The 18,212-nt window shown below is 34.6% G+C and overlaps 1 protein-coding gene across 4 annotated transcripts in view; it reads right to left on the minus strand.

The window, feature by feature from the left end:
- DLC1 (DLC1 Rho GTPase activating protein) overlaps positions 1-9,267 on the minus strand; it is a 215,074-nt gene extending 205,807 nt beyond the window's left edge. For 2 of the 4 annotated variants that reach the window (XM_068186802.1, XM_068186798.1), the window contains exon 1: positions 7,998-8,134. The gene's annotated coding sequence lies outside the window, so the exon portion shown is untranslated. Of the gene's footprint in view, positions 1-7,997; positions 8,135-8,183; positions 8,549-9,059 lie in introns of those variants that run through there. The other 2 variants (XM_068186801.1, XM_068186800.1) reach the window with 2 other exon arrangements.
- Between the last annotated feature and the right edge of the window lie 8,945 nt (positions 9,268-18,212).

Here is an 18,212-nt window from a genome sequence, read left to right on the forward strand (position 1 = left end):
GCTAAAATTCACCAAATTAAAATGGAGAACTAGCAGATAAAACTGCATACGAAACTCTCTGTACTAAATCAAATGGCATGCAGTAATTAAAAAAACCCTTCTAATTATAAATGCATATTAAAAGTCTCTATTATATAGTCTACCAATCCAGAAAACAAGCCCAAAACTAAGTCACTGAGGCTGTTAATCTGCAACTAAATTTCAAGCTCAGTGAAAATTAGAAGATACATAGCACAATAGGCAAAAGAGAGGCTGAGCATACAGTGGCATAATAAAAAAAGATTTTTTCTAAATTCTTATTATGCAATGAACTGAAAACTACCTGTAATGATGGTAATTTCATCTCAGAAACAGAAATAGAGTAGGAAAACATACAGCAAAAAACAAGAGAAAGGATTAAATGTATGGTGTAGCTTCTGTCTGAAGAGCCATGAAATACATGAATGTTTCCTGTCTGGGCAAGAGAGAATTTAGAGCCATATAAAAATCAACAGTATCATGAAGAAGGAGAACATTTATTCATTGTGCCTCATACAGCAGGAATTTGCAGAAGTGCAAAGTAGAAGTAGAAAACAGAAATATTAAAACAGGCCAAAGAATATTTTTTTTGCTTGTCCATATGGGCAAATAGAAACTATAATATATAACAAATATAAATCATACTGCAAAAGATTTGTTATTTCCAATATAAGAAATACCACACAAGAAATTAATCAAGACATGTACCTGAAATAATTTTTCTGACTTGATAAGAATTTCTTCTTTCCTTCAGGGATCAGTTTCATTATCCCTTTATAAATTATTTCCTTTTCTTCTTCACAAATTCTGACATATGTCATATATCCTTATTACAGTTTACTGTTACTGGAAATGCCTAACACACTTAAGGTTGTAAACATCCTTCCTTTGGAAGGTATTAACATGTTACAGAAACTGATACTGTCCAGCAGCGTTATAAGATCTCAACACCTTAGACACCACAAAATGTAAAGTCAAGTTGGTAAGTTATTCATTCAGAGACTTCAAAAGTCTTGCTTGTTTTGTGAAAATATTATTGGTTCCTAAGATATGAGCCCAAACTTTGTCAATATGCCTTAATTTATAGCTTGAAAACATAATATATCATGGAGTTATTTTCTCTTCCTCAAAAAGCAGCTGCATTACCAGTGCTCAACATCACACAATGAAGATCTTTTAATTGTAGCCAACATATGATTACAGTGGTTTTAGCTTGGTTGCATTTGTATTTGTTTCATTTCCAGTGCTGAACCTCAGATTATCTGAAGCTCTTCCTCAAGGATGAGAAAGGGGAAATGACTAGATTCAAACTGATCCACAGTTATCCAGGCTCACTAAAGATCTATATAGTTTACACCCAATTTAATTATCAAATCAAAACCAATTAAACACAACATTTAAATATATCCGACTTTATGTTTCTGTCCTATTTTGAATAGTCAATAAAACCATGAAATATTATTTTCTCAAGTATTTATGGCACAATGGTACCACTTTACTGTAATTTTGTTAGTGGCAGTTTAATAATAATTGGCATTAAAGTAATTTTAGCAGCTATAAACATCCATCCCCTTCACCATGGTACCATTCCAAAGTGACAACAGCCTTCAAATTTATAAATGCCCATTAAAAAGTGAAAGGGTTTTAAGCCAAAAAATAGTTTCTAGCATAGACTTTTTAAGAAGAAAATTAGACCCATCTAGCAATTCAGATCTGTGAGTCTGCTGGTCTTTAGTATTTAGTAGTGTGAAGGTTATTATAGATATTGTCTTGATTCCATAATATAAATTTCTTATTTCTTTGTAATAAAAGTAATCTAAAGTGTAAAGGTTTAAAGTCTTTTTTTCTATAGGAGGTTTATGTGGAAAATTCATCGGTCTGCCAATCCTCCCCCAAATAATTTTGGCTCTCTATTCCCAGAAAATAGAAAAGATAACATAATTTATAGATTTCTTGCACCTCCTTTCACTCCCTGGTTGAACTGGAAGCATCTTGAAAAGACATTAAATGAGAAAAGGTTATCCCATGGGACATGACAACCCAGAAAACTGTGGCTATTATTTTTGGTCCAGAATTAGGGAAATGTTTTTTCCACAAATATGTCCCCCCTTCCCCCAAATAGAAGACATTTCATTTTCTAGCCAACTCTAGTAAAAAACATCTTTTAGCTACAGGAGGTCTTTTTGAAAACAGTATAAACTAACCAGATTGTATTGCTGTTTACTTTTAGATTTAAGGTTCCAATATGGTGTTTCTATTTAAAAAAAAGTTGCTGGTGTCCATTATAGCCATGAGCTGTGAAACCGTATGAGGCAGTATGGACAATGACTTCTGGCCACCAGCCTCCTGACTGAATAGTAGGGAGCCTGTATTCATTCCTGGTGTAGACATGACTAAAAAATATTTTTGACATTATTTTCCCTATACTTTGTACCCAAAGAGCTGAAAATTATTTTCTCCCATTGAGAAAGACAAATACTTTATCATTGAGAGTCTACAGAAAATGACTACTGAGCTGACTCTGCTTTTTAGTGGAAATGAACCATTAGCAGAATCATTCAGAACCTCATTTTTTTGCACCTGTAAATAAGTACTGAGAGCAAACTGAGCAAGTATTTCTGGAACATAGCTGAAGATGTGAAAAGCAAAAATTATTCAAAATGGCAGCTGTGCCATTATTTCTTTGAAAGTAGAGAGAGAAATAACATATAATATACACTGAGGGCTTTGTAAAGGCACTGGACAGCCTAATTAAATCCACTTCCTCCAAGGAAGGGAAAGTAAAAATTTAATTTATCCTCCCTGGTTTCCAAACCTAACCCTGAAATTGATTATTTTTCATTATATTAATCTTATTTTGGAATTCAGGAAACCTGTCTGTCAAAGTACTTTTACAGAGTATGTGTATCTCACCTTTATATCCCCTTTTTCTCTGCCTCTCATAGGCATAAGGTGAATCTGCTATAGTCAATAGACATTCTTCACAGTATTTTCCAGAGTGCCTCAATTCCAAACTCATCAGCTGGTCTCCTGATTTTATAATGATATTCTTCTACTCAGTGTCTGTATCCTGCCTGGAAAGATATGCTCAGCCCTGGAAATTGCTGTTTCTGAGTACATAACTACAGGAAAAATAAAACAGATGACTTGTGTGCTCACATGCAGATTTTCCCTTGATTTTAAAACTAATTCAGATCTATTTACCAGCCACCAATTCTCTCACAGCATGCAGAATCTTTTAAAAAATCTTGATATCCAGTATGGTATACCTAATTAAGCTGACAGTGACTCAATGTTTGGAAGTTGTCAGTGACAACTGCACACAGGTATTTGATGGTAGTAGAGTGTAAAATTGTTTCTGTATACGGAATCCTCAAAGCCCAGGTTTTGCTGTGGAGGATACAACTCATAGAAACTGTCCTTTCAGAAAAAGCTTCTCATTTTAGTAGTTATTATTGGAAGCTATCAACTTTGATAAAACAGCATTAACTGAAGATAAACAATTCAAGCAAAATGAAAAAAGATATCTCAATTTGGCTGCAGACAAAAAAAAAAAAAGTGTAATGAATTTAACAGTACAACTTCTAGTGTGTTGAGCCTCTCAGGACTGCTAAGAATTTCACTGTTAAATGTTCCAGTCTGAAAAAGTGAATCCAAAGTAAGTTCTCCTTGCCCTTTACATGTCTGTGTCATTTATGAGAAAATTCATGAGGAGGTCAAAAAGAGTTCACATTTTGTGATAGTCTTAGCAAAGATGCTAGTAATACAATATTAAGGTCATGAAAGCTCCTTTATAAGGTGCAGTTAAACAGTTTTGATAATGTAACCCAAATTGCTTTGGCCTGGAGTATTTGCCACTGGTTCTTCTTTCCCCTTCCATCTTCTCTTAGTTCCTTTAGCAGAACACCACGTTGCAACAGTCTACTCCAGATTTTCCTCACTTCTCAGTCTAATGATGTTTATTTCAAACTCACTACCGACTCCCTCTTATCCCAAAATTTTTTATCATAAGGTGAACTTTCCACAATACTATGATGTTCAACTTGGGGCATTTATTTGTTCCAGTGTTAAAGAGTATTACTAGTGGTTTAATCCTAATGTGAAACTCTCACCAGTAAGTCCTATCTACCAGGAAACCCTACAACTGATAATGAGTGAGCAAGAGGGTGGGAGAACCAATAGAAATTCAAAGGTAAGAAAACTGATTATAAAATTTCCTAAAATTCAAGGGCATTTCATCTAAATCTAATAGATTTTGACACAGGGTACAATGGAATAACCATCAGGAAGTATTACAAATCCCTGTAAAAAAACAAGAAGAGCCTAGATGAAAGTGAAGACTAGAAGTAAAGAGTACACAGTATGAGTGAAATTGGTTTTAATGATACACACAGCCTAAGCAAACTTGGTATTTGGGATGTGACTGATGTAAAATACACCAGAGATAAAACTCTGGGCATTACTAATCTCAACAGAAGTGATTTTTCTCATTGAAGGGAAACAAGCAGCTATGGTAATAGTGGATTTGAAATTATCTACCAACAGACTGTTCTTAAATAAGTAATACCTGAAAGCATCAAAAAATATCAGTGGTGAAATATAATATAAAATACATTGAAGTTCAATATCAGTAGTTATTACAGTAAAATAATGTTCACATATTATATAAATAGGATTTACATGTAAAATTTCTAGATAATTTTGGTTTGAGGTACAATTCATGCATATATACACGTATGCATATGTCTACAGGTATATATACATATGCACACACACATATATTTAAAAATACACCTGTGTACCCAGCCAGTCTTAAAGTCCTTCCTAAGAATTCGCAGTGATCTTCTTTGGATGACATATTTAAAGCCCTAGTGGACAAGGACATGAGCAACTGGCTCTAGTTGATCCCACTTTGAATGACATGTTGGATCAGAGACCTCCAGAGGCTCTTGCCTAATTGGAAGGAAATCAAGATCTGATACTTCTGGATATGCTATTTCAATTCCTCTGGCCCTTATGTTACTCTGTTTTTGTCTTTTTGCTCTTTCTTTTGTAAAAAGGACAGAACACCAACAACCCCCCATACTTTATTAGTTTTCTCCAGGCAAACAAGTAATAGAAAATGGAACCAGATGAATAAAAGAAAAAAAGGAGAGCACTCTAAAATAAAGCTTCTTTTTGAGAAAAGAGGAAAACATTTGTAAATTCTCTTCCTCCTTCTGCTACTGCTGTCCTCAGGGAAGTTTTATAACAAAGAAGATACATTCCAGCAACAAAATTCATGTTAAGAATAACAGAAAACTATTATATAAAATGTGGCTTAATACTTCTGACAATCAAGAAAAATAAAAGTTAAGTAACTTTTGAGACAAAAAAAGGACAAAAGAGGAATCTTTAGATTGTTCCATCACCTAAAGAACAATTTTTAAATTGATTTTAAGCCCAGCACTTTAAAACAATTACTGTAAGTCTTGCCTATTTAAAAACTGCACATCCAAGCTGTTGTCTTTAATTTTCTTTTAGGAGGGATTGCTTTGTGTTACAGAAGTCTTTGTGAATTAGGCCTAAATATACAAACTTTTTTTTTCCCAGTATTCTGAGTATGGAATTTGACATGAAGGTCAACAGGTACAAGTTCAAAAGAAAATTAGTTTTTAGGCACATAAATTTATGTAAAGGAAAGCTATTTGAATAATTCCTATTACATGGATGCAACCATTTGTGTTAATTTTTCTCAAGGCTGCAGACATAAATTCATTACTTCCTTCAAGGGAGTCATTTGATCCAACTACTTGGGCTATTTTCTTGTTTCAAATAAAGAACTTTAACATTTCTGAAGAAACACAGCAAGGTCAAAAAACTCTAGATGTTCATTTTCCATGTTCATTATTGCTATATATCTATAAAATAATTTTCCAAGGTTTTTTAGACTGTAACTTTTCCGTGGATCCTCTTTCTTGAACCTTTAAAAACCAAAACAAGGTAAGCATAACAGAGAAATTAGACTAAGTAGAACTAGAAGTTGAATAGTGATTTGTCTCCAGGACTTTCATTTAGACCTTTGATATCAAAAATCTAGGCATTTACCAGTGTTATATTTTCTTATGGTCTACAAGAAACTTCAAAGTTTAATGAGAAAATACTTTCTGTGTTCTCTTCTGTTGTCCACTCTGTAGTTCAACTGCTTCAGGTGTCAAGTATTTTCATCTGCAAATGAGGTCAGATGAGGTCATTATATGCTTGAAACCCTAGAGGTGGTGCTGCAGAAGATAACTGCTTAATAGGGAAAATTTTCTTCTGCTTAACTGGAGTACTCAAAAATACTAAATACGTGCACTTATACTTGCAGCAGCAAGCATGGGAACACAGTGCAGTAGAAGCCACTAAAGCCAAATCCTTGGAGACATCAGTGTTCCAGCACAAATTTTACAAGGATGACAAAAACACTCACTCAGTCAAATTCCTCTCAACTTCTCAGTCCCACCACTTACACATCACAGCTCTCTCAGACCAGAACATCTCACTGGAGAAGACTTGTCCATAACCAAATAAGTGATTGTGATATTAAAATTCACCCCAGAATATACTCAGGAACAATTTACTGCCTATAGGTTGTTCCCTGTCCAGTTCAGATGCATTCCCTTCACAACTCAGAGCCAATTCTGACCACCCTGAAAAAATTTCTTCCTCCAAATGGCAGTAAAGTGTACAATTCTCAGTCTATTGCATAGGAGATATTTAACCCCATTCTGGAATATCCTTCATGTTCTTTCACACCACAAAGTCATCTCCTTTCACAACAATCATTTTGAAAAATAGTAAAAGCAAAGTTAAAAGATTCTTGAAATACATGAACAGATGATTTCTCTTTAGTTACCAATCTGGCCAAGAACTACATGGAGTCATAATGACAGAAAGAAAGAAGGAAAGAAGGTAAGAAATAAAGAAGGAAAGAAAAAGAAACAAAAAGAAAGAAAGGAAGAAAGGAAAGAAGAAAGGAAGAAAGGAAGAAAGAAAGACAGAAAGAAAGACAGAAAGAAAGACAGAAAGAAAGAAAGAAAGAAAGAAAGAAAGAAAGAAAGAAAGAAAGAAAGAAAGAAAGAAAGAAAGAAAAGAAAGGAAGAAAGAAAGATTACTTATAAACAAAATTCTTCAGGAAGACAAAGACTACTATATAGATTGACATAAAAACACTTCTCATATCCAGAACAAATTAATAATTAAATCACAACTTCACATAAAATATAAATACATTCACATATCAGTGGAAGATACTATCCTGATTTTCTCCCTAAACTCCTTAACAGCGTTATTTTTATTAGTTACATGTTTACTAGGTTAAGAAGAAAAAAGAGTAAATCCATACATCCTCCCAAAAATTAGTCAACTGACATTTACAGAATCTTACTTTACCTCTTCTAAATGCTAGCACAACACACAACAATCTCTATATCTAATAATGCATTACTAAAAATAACCTAATTTAGCTAAAGCAAACAAACAAACCTTGGATTTTCAGATTTAGAGTATACACCTTTAAGACTGTATTGTCACTTCTACTACAAATTTCATCTGGGACTGAGAAAAGGCTAGAGACCTAGCCCAGTGAGGTATAACTGATATATCTACCTAAAACACTCCTCGTCATCATTACCTCTGGAGTGGAGAGAAGGAAAGGTAGGAGAGAAAAAAAAAAAAACATAGCCCTAAATGCCCTCCCCGTTGTTAAATGAGGTGAAAAAACCTGAATCACTCACACCAAACTTTCCTATTTAATGTACATTAAAAAATATGCAAGCAATACCATACAGCTCTATTTATACAAGAACGCAAATAAAGTTCAGCATTTCAAGCATATTTTTAAAAGATGAGGAAAAATCCACAGTAATTTTTTTTATAGGTCTGGCATACTTTGAAAAACAGAGTTGTCACAGTTTACAACTAAATGTATATTTTTAAAGATTATAAATTTTTTTTACCTCTATTTCTAGTGCTGAGATCCTGAACGCAGAACACTCCAGTGCTGGATACTGCTTGTTTCTTTCCTGAGGTTTTTCTTACCTTCTTTTTTTTTTTTTTTTTTCCTTTTTTTCCTTTTTTTTTCCCCTTTTTTCCTTAAAAAATTAAGTAGTTGAAAGTATAGAGAGATTCCAAGACAGCCTTACCTAGACGAAGAGAACCAGGAATTCAAACATGACCTCCCTAAAATCTTTGGCTATTAGAAGAAGAAAAAAAGCCCAAACAACAAAACGAAGAAGCAAACAAACAAACAAAAGAGCCCAGTCCCAGCTAGCTCCTGCTAGCATAAAAGTTCGGATTTCACTACTGAGATCATTGCTCTATTCTAAGCAGTTTTGCTCAATGTGTGATTCTAACAAAAACACCCTCTGCAGCTGGAGGGAGCCTTAGCGGAGCACGAGCCTGTCAAGCTTTTCCCAGTGACTTCTGTCTACTAAATTCAGACTGATGTTTTGTGAAAGGGGGCCTCAACAACCAGGCCCAGATTGCCTGAAAAGTATTTCCTGCCTTTGAGAGAGAGAGGGAGAGAGACAGCGAGCCTGCCTGCCTGCGCCAGGGAGAGAGCGCAGAAATGGAGGGAAAAGAAAACGTCAAGACCGAGTGTTTCAAGGCAGTCAGCTTTATACACTGCAGCGCTATTCCTGCCAAAGAAAAAAATCTCTACCACAGCTACATAATGTAAAAATGTACTTAAACCTCTCCCTCCTGGATTTTTTCCTTTAAAAAAATACCTTATGCTTCTCTAATGCTGATGCAAAGGTAACAGCTATCCAGAACAACACAAGAACATTTCTGAAACACCTGGTCTTTGACATCAGGTAGTGAGAAACATGGTCTAAAGTTAACACATCACAGTGACAAAAGGTCTGGTACTATTCTGTCGAATATACACAGTCAGGCAGATTCCATTTAAAGACATATGCTAAAATTGCGTTCCTACTCAAGAGAGTAAGCTGGATCTTAAAAAATGAATGATACAGTTTAAACAGTCATGTTGCAGGCAATGGAATATGCTGCTTTACCTCTTTTGAGAATCCTCCAGAGTGACACAAATCCAGCTCTGCAAAAGCAAAAGGACAGACTCCATCTTGATCATATGAGTATTTTGCTGACATAAAACACTTGTAACTACTTCGTTCCAGTTTGACAGGGTGCCTGAATCATGTCTTCAGAGTAACCCACAGCATCTACGTCCTTTGCTCTATACAAGTTTAGTGAATATCGTCTGTTTATCTTTTCTGCTTTCTTCTGCCTTCTCTGAACGACTTCCTCTTAGCTGTTCCAGCCTGAGAACTTGGATTACCATTTGGTTTTGATTAAAACCAGACGGACAGCTCCGTGGATGTTTGAGGGTAAGCTAATGGAAATTACTAGTATGGCTTTAATTAGTGTATTTACTAGTAATAAATATTAGCTATTCACATAACAAATTCTACTAATAAACACATGCAAACCTCCATCTTTGGCCACTGGTTTCATATTTAGGTGAAATAACTTACTTAGTATTTATTTTATTTAAGTCAGTGTGACTCATAATAGTAATCAACATGTACAATTTTAATTTTTTTTTACACTTAAGACAGAAAGTAGTGCTGTTGCTAAGTTTATTCATCTTACCAGGTAGGTCAGTCATACATCACTTACTGTCTGATGACCCCTTTGGCTGGTGTAAACCCTCTTTATTAATTATTGGTCTGAGTAAATGATTTTATGGTTATTGATCAGGCTATTCATTGGAAACTTTGGTCTTTGTCTGGCTTTGAGAGGGAGCTACAGAGGTAACACATTGCAGATGTTTTAGTACACAAAATAATGTCTGGACATTTACTGACCAGAAAGTCTGCATTCAGCAGGCCTGCTGCAACTAGGACAGGATATTTATTCTGAAAGGAGATAGAAGATCTTCTTAATTACTAACTGCTGATACATGAGTTTCTACCAGCCTCCAACAACTGCTTTTAACTGTTTATATAATGCCTTCATTAGCTCAATTAAATCTTTTCAAGGACATTTCTTAAGTCAATGAAAAGCCAGCCCTGTAGGGCTGTCTCCAGCTCCCACTAATGTGGCCATATCTGGAGCTAATTTGTCAAGCTTTAGTTCCAGAGCATGTGGAACTTTGTGCTAAAATCTGCTAAATTTGCCAAATGTGGTCTTCGTTGTCACACATGTAATTTTATATATGCAGTTTTCAGCCTTAAAATTACAGTATTAGCTTTAAAAGTTAGTTGCAAAGTTATGCAGGCCCAAATGGAAGTGGGTTTGAAATTTTTCCCAGTAGCTTTCATGTCTATGGGTAGTGGAGGTAGACAGCCTTAAGTGGAGTGACTTCCCAGCCTAACCTCTGCATCTTCAAAGGCGGAGGTCTTTGAAGCCCGTAAAAGGAAACAGCACATGTGCTGGTAAACTCAGAACAGCCAGAAGCACAGCCCCAGAGGTAAATAACTTTTCAGGATTATTTTTAACTACATTTGGCTACTCTCAGTTCTGAATCCATAACTTTAACTCCACTGTGAAGTGCGATTTATACTATTTCCCCTGCAAGATTTCAGTTTGGAATTTACTGAATAAGTTACAAGCTGTGAAGGGACACATTTTATTTGCAATTGTGCAATTGCACAAATTGCACAATTTTAAAATTTATGTTTATGGGAATAAAAATAAAACAAAAAGCTTTTAGTTTCCTTGCAGTTAAAACTTACTAAAACTGTTTGGCTTTATAATGCAAAAAAATAAAGTGATGAAAATTTGTAACACACTGTTCCAGAAAAGTAAACAAATATTTCAAGACAGAATTTTATTTTTTTTTTTAAGAATTATTTTTCTTTAGCTAAACTTCACTTAATATTCCACCATAAACCTTTGGTTTTAATTAAATATGGTGTTCTCTCTTTTATTGCAGAAGCCAGTCACAAGGAATAAGACAGATTGAAAAATTTATAAGTGGGGACATATTTAAAAGGTATGAGATTATTAGAACATGATTTGTTATGTGAAAGAGTTTCAAAAAGAAAACTTATTTCAAATATTCTAGTGCTTGATGAATAGATGAAAAAGAGAAAAGACCCTCATAGACATTGTCTGTGCATTTCCTGTTTAAGAAAACTGAGGGCACACTGTCTCCTAAATATCTTTCCTTGCTATCACATCTGCATAAAGCAGGGGAATAAACACAGTTTGAACACTTATGCAAAAGCTGCTTTAATACAACTTTACAATGGTAGAATAGAAAGAACATGTGAAATCAAAACATTTAAGTCCGAAATCTTGATAATTCTACTTGATCTTGAACAATAAACGTAATGGAAAAAATTAGTAGAGGAATGGAGCAGTAATGAGAAACAATGAAATTCACTAATAAGACCAGTTAATACTACTTCCACTGTGGTCAGCCTGACTATACTAAAATGATAGAATTTATCTCCTTGCTATTTCTAAGCTTAAGTCAAACACAAAGGTGGTCTTTTTCTTAACACATCTGTAACTCAGAAAACCATATGTCTCAATGCTACGCTATATAAATCAGGTATTCAAACAGCTCCAACTTTCATTTAGGTAATGTTAATTGAAGAATTATATTATTATTATTATTATTATTATTACTACTATTATATTTTATTTCTAAATAAGAATTTAGAAAAAATCAGATGTATATAATATTATTTATTCACAAACATAAAAAATTTTTCTCATACTAGTGTAAGCTGAGTACACTCCATGACATATTGTGGAAAAAGAAACTAATAATATGTTATTTCCATGATCCTATATAAAATGAACTACCAAAACAATTAAAAAACTAAGAAGAATGCAAAGTAGTCAAACAATTGCTGTTGTAGGAGTACACAGACATTAATATAATGCAGATGTAGATATTTTCAGACACTCTTATTTGTCTGAAGATCTGATGGATCTTGAACTACACATGCTAGTAGGCTCTTCCATAATTTAGTTCTTGCTCAGTAAAATCCCTATATAAAGCAATGAGAATTTATCCAAATCTCAGTTGGTTTATAGGAAATTATTAACATAATATAGCTATGGTTTACTGAATGCAAAATTCAAGTAACTTCTGTGAAACAGTATCATCAGGGTTTGTGGACAGACCTAATCTGTTTTCATGCTTAAAAAGCAATCCTGCTGAAAAAGTAATGTGTTAAATAAGAAAAAAAAAAAAGAACATGAGGTCTTACTCTTATTTGTCTTAAGAAATAGTAGTTGCCATATTCCTTACAGAAAAACACAAAAGCTTTCACTAACATCTTCCTTTTTTCTTAAAGAGCATATTCAAACCTGATATATTTCCCTTAAAAACTGAAGAATAGGAAAAACTCCAACCCTATTTTGTTCAAATACACCTGGAATTGCCAAAAGTACTGCAAGACAGAGACGAACATCTCTATTTTAAAAACTATTTTCAAACTTGCAGTGTTTGCTTTTGGTTCACAGTGGAATTAGCAGATTTCATGATTTCTACACTTTCACATTTCATAGGTATCAAGTATATGATTTTATTCTTTCCAAGACATTTCATGAAGATGTTTTGGATTTGATGAAATCATTATAAAACACAAGAGGGAGCAAGTGGAGGGAGAGAGAAGCATCCATCAGGCACACAGAGACTGGTATAATAGAATGGCTGGGGATCAGGCATGGGAGAAACATGGATTTCATGTACTAGCCCTGTTCAGGGACACGACCATGTTTCCTACATCCTTGATAGATCCTAGTGCATTGAATTGCAGTATAAATGTGCTGCATGAGGAAGTCTGAAAAAGGCTCTTTACGATTTCCCAGCTGAAATAAATTTACAAGTGACCATTTCAGAAAAATGCAATTAATTTGAATATATTAAAACTATGTCTATATGCACAACTCTTCACTGCCAAGATTTTATGAACAGGATACAATTGGAACTGCTTGAAAAAATTCTCATCCAAATCACTAGGAGAAGGAATCATATCTGTGTGCATCACTGTGAGAAATAATGTTGGGTTTTTTTAATAAAAACCATACCAAATAAAGTAAACAACGCTTCTAAATACACAATTCATTTGGAATTTGCCAAGTACATTTCTGCAATTTGGAATATTCAATTCTAATTGTCAAGGACTTAATAATTTAGACAGAAATATTAAAATAATTTTTTAAAGAAGGCCTTAATCGTGCATGTATTTATAGACCTTCTTGTTCTCAGTGATGCATTAATGAAGAATATCATTAAGCCATTAAAAGGTAAAAAGAAAGTTAAGGCCCTTTTGGGTTTTATTCAAAGATTCTAACTTTTCCACAGAAGATAAACTCTCAAATCTGAGGCTGCTGCTGAGGCAGGCCCATGCACCAAAATAATATGCTAAATGAAGATTAACATGGATTAAAAGAATGCAGTGACTTCCCAAATGAGTAGACGATAACACTCAGGAAGATTGCCTATTTTTAGAACTGTTTGTTCTACTTCCTGTTTTGGGATTTTTGATCACTAACATTCAGGTTCAAATGATCAAAAGAAGGATTTTGTTTATAACATAGTAGGCTATTTGAAGTGTGTCTGTCAGGGTTGGTTACATTTTCCCTAAAATGGATTGTTAGCCATTGCTCCAAACAAATGTCATTTGTTTTCAAGTTTCAAAGATTGGTAGAAATGTCTGTGTCAATATTTAAAAAACCTTTTCTTCACTAATATCCATATGAAATCCTTTCAGGCTACTCTGTTTTAGTAGAGCAAAATATTATAGAAACACCGAAGGTAAAAGCAGTTAAATGTTCAAACTTTCCTCAAACTAGGACTCAAGTGTACCTGCTAGTGGACATGCTGGTTGATGTACACACCTTTTCTTATGCTGGCAAAATGTTGATAAAACCAGTAAAATTAAAATTACTGCAGGCCCCATGGAAATAAAACCTGTCACAATCTACAACTTCATAGTTCTAGACAACTAACACCAAAGTTCAGCAAGACATTGTAAAGCTATTTAGTTAACAGTGTCACAAAATGATATAAACTGAAGATAAAGCACAGTTTCAAGAGCCCATCAAAGAGTAAGTAGTTCTAGTCTCTCTGGAATATGCTATCCAGATTTTGGCATTGCTGCTACCTCTCAGCAATCAATCAGTGTATCTGTCACAACTTGGCAAGAAACTCAGAAAGTTGTGTATTGCTTAACTATATTTTACATTTCCTGTTGTGAAAACTGTATCTTCTATTTTGGGGATATCTTTCAAGCAATTATTAGTTTTTAAATCAAGCCCCTGTGAAGACAGTTTTTCTTTTAAAAAGTACAAATTTCAAGCAGAAGTATAAAGATACATTAACTGCCCTCCGTTTTCGAGTACTGTACCAAAGTATTGTGATTACAAGATGAATTAAAAATTGTCTCATGGGTACAGGTCGTAATTTTTATTTCCATAGAATTGACAAGCACTGATAAAGCAGAATACATGCTTGCGTATGGTAAATATTAAGGACGGTGCCATTAAATATTGAGTACGAGTAGACAATATGCAGCCAGGTTCTTCAACGTTTTTCATCTCTCAGTGAAGACAATTCTTTCCTTAAATCTCATATATATGAATGTTCTTCGAAGGATGTTGAAGTATATTTACTTGAAAAATCACATTTTATTGCTGTTAATGTTCTTGTGATAGCATCAAAATAGTTCCACTAAATTCAGGGGAGATACTTCAACTTAAAGTAGTTGAGGATTGGGTCCTGTTGTTCCAGACTTGAGCGAGCTGTTTGGATTCATCATTCCTATTTGCTTTCAGCCCTGTGGAATGCCAGTCTCTCAATGGCTGTGTTATGCTCAGCATAACTTACTTGAGAATTTTCAGACCTAGACCCTTAGAATCACTAAGGCTGGAAAAGTCCTTTAATATCAGCAGCTTCTACTGTTAATCCAGCACAACTGTGTTTCCTCAGTAAACCATATCCCCAAGTGTCACATCCATGTACCTTTTGAACTGTTCCAGGAATGTTGACTCCACCACTTCCCTGAGTAGCCAGCTCCATTGGCTGACAAACCTTTCAGATAAGCAATTTTCCCTAATATTCAATCTAAATCTCCCCTTGAGGCTGTTTCCTCTCTCCATCTACTGATACTGGTTTTGTGGTATCTCTGTATTAATATTTAATATCAATTATTTTATATTTGTCCACCTATCTAAAACATAAGAATATAAAATAATATAAAGAATCAAGAATATATAAGAATATCAAAGCTGTTGATCCATTTCCTTACCTTCTTTGTGTGGCTGGATGCATAAGAGCATTCAATAACCCCCAGGAGCTTATAATTGTTTCTCATTGTAATAACATGTAAATTTGTAGTTGGTGAAACACAGTGCTGGAGAAACACAGGGCTCTGTTTTTTCTATTTGGATATGCATACTCCAATTAACATTTCTACAAAATCTGTAAAGTTTGTGCAAACTCTGCCTTTATTTTCTCTTTTGCAAAATACCCTAAAAATTTACCCTTTCTGTATCACTTTTCATTGCATTACTAACTTGTTTCATCTTCAGAGTCAATAAGAAAATACTTAAAATGGTAATGTGTTTGTTCTTAAACCAAGAAAGGCTGTTTGTCTGTCTCCTGAGAAAATACTTGGGAGAAAAATACAATTATCACTGTTTTCTTATAGAAACCACCAGTTACTGAAAATAAATTCAGACTTGCCAAATAATAGGGAATTATTGGCTTACTTCAGACAAATTCCTTCCTGGTATCATTTTATTTAGTATTGTTAACCTTAGCTATGCTGACTTAAAGCAGTTTACATGGTCATTAGAAGAAAGTTTGTCTTTAGACATTCCAAGAGTGCAGATAGTAACCATAAAGATAAATGAGACTTAGTGGGAGAAAACTCCACAGCATAACACTTTACTAATATTACAGATGTAAAATTATTAAAAATTTAAGAATCTTAATATATTAAGTACCTAATATGTAACTAACATTTTTTACTAGTATATTTTACCAATATACTAAAATATTATCAATACTTTAATAATATCACAGATGTTAAAAGCCTCCAGGGTGCAAAGGTATGCATTTAAACATAAATGTTTGAACAAAAAGTATATTTGAGATTGCATGCTGGTCTTTAATCTTACTGTATTTTATTCAGAATTCTGATGAGTTAAGGAGGGTTCCAATTTGTGGTTCATATTAGCTAAGGCAGCAAAGTGAGAACGACCTTTCCTCCATCCGTACACAGACTTATCAAGGGCTATTAAACAAAGATACAAACACTGGCTTGAGTTTCCCATCTAAACTTTTGAGGAAACTGGGGGACTGAAGACAAGAACTAGCAGGGAAATCCTCCAGGTGAGGTGGTCTTGTTCTTGTAATCTTTCATGACTCGCCACTACCAGGAATCTGCTCTTTGCCGCTGTAAGACACAGAATATTGGGCCTAACTTTGCTGTACAGTACCATCATTCTTACATCATGTTTTCTTATGACTGTCTTTGTACAGAATATCCAATTCAAATTCAAGAAAACCTAACATTTCCGACGACCTTATGCCTGTTTCTATTTCCCTCTCGGAGAGACAGAAGTAAAAGCTGAAATTTACAATATTTGTTAGCATTTTAGTGGAGTGTCTATTTTGTCTGCTTCCTAACTTATTAAAAATTGAGAACACTTAATGTTTTTATGAGCAAACTTTTTTTCCTAATTGATCTTTCTGAAAAAAGAATACAGTAAAGCTTGGGTCTGCTAGAACTCAGAGAAGAGATGAGTTTCCTTATTTTGCTAGGCAAACTTGCACACTGTGTAATGAGCTGTGGATGAGGTTGCTGTGGCAGGAAGGTGTTTGGTCACTCCAGCATCTGAGCTGGTGCTGAGAAGTCTACCTGTTGCTCTCTCTCGGGTGAGATGGCTTGGCTCTGTGCAGATGCATAGTGAAGGTAACTCCTCATGCCTCTTTCTGCAGGGGAAGTAAAATTGTTCATCTCCCCCAGGGAATTCATTATGCTTTCCAGGGGAAGACTTCCTGCATTCTCTTCTCCGGTATGATGGGAGAGACCTGATCCACAGAGCAGAGAGCTAGATAATGTTGGGAGAAAACCACCCGGCTTTTCTTCCTTCTCACTCTCTTTTCCATATTTCCAGCAAGTATTAAAATTGCAATGGTAATTAGAGGGATGCAGTGATGAGAATAAGGAGGGCATCAATAGCAGCAGCAAGTTTTTCAAAGGTGGTTTACATCCAGGAATGGGATAGGACGGTATTGGGCGAGTGCAGTAACTTAATTATGTTAGGGAATAAGGGCATGTGCTCATTTCTTTAATAAATATGAACAAAGACATATCTGCAACACAAGCACCAATTGGGTTGGGAGATAATAACCATATGTTATGTACCAGTGTAACCACATTCTATACATCTCAGCTTATGCCGAACTATATATTTCTTGCTTTTTCCTTTTTAGCTCAACAAAACCCAACAAAACTGAAAACCCTTCAACATTTAAATTAAAACCAGAGGATTTGGTGGTTTCTACATTAATCTGACCACAGAACATATAAGGAAAATAAAGTGCAAGTAATGTGTCCATGAAATGAAATATCTGATGTGTAACTACTGATGACTAAGAGTTAAATGTAACATTTCTGCACACCATTTAGCTAGTTCAGTATTTCACTCTCCATGAACAGCAGTGATAATTAAGGGAGATTTCTTATGGTATTGTCTCTTACACTTAGTTTCTCAGTGTCTAAAAGGCTTTGAGCTCTCACAGAATACTCTCAGTAGCTTTCACTCTCCTTCTACTCTCCAAGACAAGTACTCCTAAACTGGCAGCAACCAGTCAAAATTTAAAGACAAGACAGATGTATGCAACTCTGAATATATCTCACTAATCTGAGAAACTGACCTCAAAGAGAAAGGAGTTTGAAGAAAGAGCTGGGCCTAAACAACTTGGTTTTGAAAAACAAAGAAGACTAAGCAACCAAATGGCATTGAGACTATTAGGGGGGAAAAAAGAGAAAAAAAGAGCTCAAAGACCACACTTTTCATCCACACTTTTCTAGACTAGAAATCTGTTTCACTCCAATAGTTTTATTTTTTAAAGCTTCCTTATTAGTTGTTTCTAACATCTAATACCACGAAAAAAACTAGAGAGAGACATGCTTTGATTCTGTTCCTTTAAAATTTTATGTCCTGGCAAGAGT

Source organism: Anomalospiza imberbis, chromosome 4 (genome assembly GCF_031753505.1).
Source record: "Anomalospiza imberbis isolate Cuckoo-Finch-1a 21T00152 chromosome 4, ASM3175350v1, whole genome shotgun sequence".
Lineage (NCBI taxonomy): Eukaryota > Metazoa > Chordata > Aves > Passeriformes > Viduidae > Anomalospiza > Anomalospiza imberbis.